This window comes from Borostomias antarcticus (assembly GCF_949987555.1).
Source record: "Borostomias antarcticus genome assembly, chromosome: 10".
Taxonomy (NCBI): Eukaryota; Metazoa; Chordata; class Actinopteri; order Stomiiformes; family Stomiidae; genus Borostomias; species Borostomias antarcticus.
In genome coordinates, this window is record NC_140243.1 from 2741295 (window position 1) to 2744155 (window position 2861).

Below are 2861 nucleotides of genomic sequence, written 5' to 3' on the forward strand. Positions count from 1 at the left end.
AATGTGCGCCCCCATTGTGGGCACATACGTCTTCATCTGGAGAGGGTTAGGGTTAAAGAAAATCAAAGCGTAAGGTTGAGCGGGACGTCGATAGCAGTGATAAGTGTCCTGGGCCAGGACTTACATCCCATGAATACCGAGGGGTTTGCCCTTGCATCCTTTTGGATCTGATTGGGTGGCCATGGGACAACGCGTAAGGTAAAGGTCACGCTGGCCAAATCTAAGAGGCTACTCATGATTCTGATCCCCTCGAGGGACTATCGCGATATAAAAAAAAAGCAGGGGCAGTAATTTTATGAATACCACAAACCAGGCACCGCGCTGAGCTTAACTTCCTGTCCGAGGCGGTCGTGAAATACGCACTCTTCTCCGCTCAAATCTGCTGGCTACGATGGAAAGAAAAGTGAGATGAGAGGACTGAAATCATATCAAGGTATTTGAAGTTTAAGGTGCGCTAAGTCATTAGGTGGGTTTTTATCAAATAAGCAAGAGCAGAGCCTAAACGCCAAGCTAAGCAGTACGCATTGAAATGCCAGTTAAGAAGATCTGCCGGGGTCCATTCATTGTGGGTGAGAGGGGAGTGTGTGTGGCCGAGGGCTTGAGACATAAATTTTGGAAGTCAGGGTTTTCATTGTGCCTTTGCATATTGGGAGTTCGCTGCTCGTGCAGTTCTAGCGATTTAAGCAGAACGGACATCAGCACACAGGCGATGGACAGCAGGCTTTGAGCCGGGCACACGCGCCAGCTTTGGACCAAGTGACCCCTCTCCATCCTGTGACTTCATCTGGCTTTGGGGAGTGGTTGGAGGTTATCAGGGACCTAGAGGTTTTGTCACCCCCCCTAAGTCTTAATTGACACACACCGCCCACTTCTCCAACTCACTCTCTCAACAGAAATATACCTTAGCCTATAGAGCGAATCTCATCACAGCACCTGCCTATTTGTAGGTTGTCTGAAAACTTTAAAAGTGAGTTTGTTAAAAAAATAAAATAAAGCAAGAAAATAAGCAGTCTATTATTAAAAAACATATTGATGTGAAACACACCTCCACTAAAAAGAACGGAGAACCATTACAGAGAGAAATAAATAATTCACAAATCATATTAAAAGATCTGTATGATAGGACCGACCGTTCTGATATGTAGTTTCTTCTTCAGCCTCCATCTTAGCAGGGAGGAAGGACATGCTGTAAACACACGCACAGAAACACGCTCGCTCACAAAGACCAGAATCACAGTTGACCTTTCTTTTCTCCCGTCACAGGGAGTCGCCATGGAGAGATGCTTCTCCTCCCTCTCGTCTCTCATCCCCTCGTCTCTCATCCCCTCGCCTTCTCCTGTGCTTTTACTAAAAATTGAAATATTGATCTTAATTAGAGTTTGCCGAGCTCAGCAGCCGGCGTTGAGGGTTTCAGACAAGAGGCAGTAGACATCTGTCTAAAGCACTTACATCTTCAGCACAGGAGAGAGGGAGTGTGGATGAGGAGGAGAGAGAAGTGTGGATGGAAGAGAAGAGTGATCGCTCCCTGTCTCCTATCCTTTCTGAAAATCATGTCCAGCCCTCCATCTCTCTCTCTCCGCTGTCAGTAGATCACAGAGAAAGTCAGGTGGGATAGACGAGTGCGCACACACACACACGCGCGCACACAGACACACACACACGAACACAGACACAAACACACACATGCACACGCGCGCGCACACACACACACACACAGACAGACAGACAGACGCGCGCGCTCGCACACACACACACGCACACACACGCACACACAGACACAAACACACACGCGCACGCACGTGCACACACACACTTCTTATGACTGGCAGAGCTCGAGTGCTCCGTACACGGCATGGACCACAGAAGAGTTCTAGAGTTAAAACATGTTATGCATATGCAAATATTAACACAATCATAATGAAACCCACATATCTCATAACGTCAATACACAACAGACTGACAGATACACAAACCCGGACACATAAATACTCACACACACGCATAAATACCCACACACACACATAAACACCCACACACACACATAAATACTCACACACACACATAAATACTCACACACACACATAAATACTCACACACACACATAAATACCCACACACCCACACATGCAGCGCTGTCTCCCTCTGTCAGAGTATGGCTAGCTGGGGGTCCTTATCTTGTTAACATGGAGGCATACCTGTCAGTGTGTGCATGCGTGTGTGTGTGTGTGTGTGTGTGTGTGTGATGGGAGCTCCTTGCAGTGTATTAATGCTCTTTGTTGCCATGAGCTCCGCTGGGTGAACACACTCCCCGGGGCGACACACTGGTCGTTTGTCACCGTGACGACGCCTCGGCTAAATAGCGTATTAATGGTCTAAATATCAGCAGCGCGTCCACATGCACGCACACACACACACACACACACACACACACACACGCACGCACACACACACGCACGCACGCACACACGCACGCACACACACACGCACGCACGCACACACACGCAAACACACACACACGCAAACACACACACGCACGCACGCGCACACGCACGCACGCATACACACACGCACGCACGCACACATGCACGCGCACACACACGCACGCATGCACGCACACACACAGAGCGGAGCGTATTAATAGTTTTATTATCAGGGGCTCTGCCTGGCGGACAGGTAATGGATGGATTACACATCCCAACATCCTCTCCATGACACCCTCCATCTCCCCACACACTAATTGCATTACACAGAGAGGGAGAGACGGAGGGAGGGAGAGACGGAGGGAGAGAGAGAGGACAAATGGAGAGAGACAAATCAAGATGGAGGGAGGGGTGGAGAGGGATGGAGGGAAAGAATGACTGT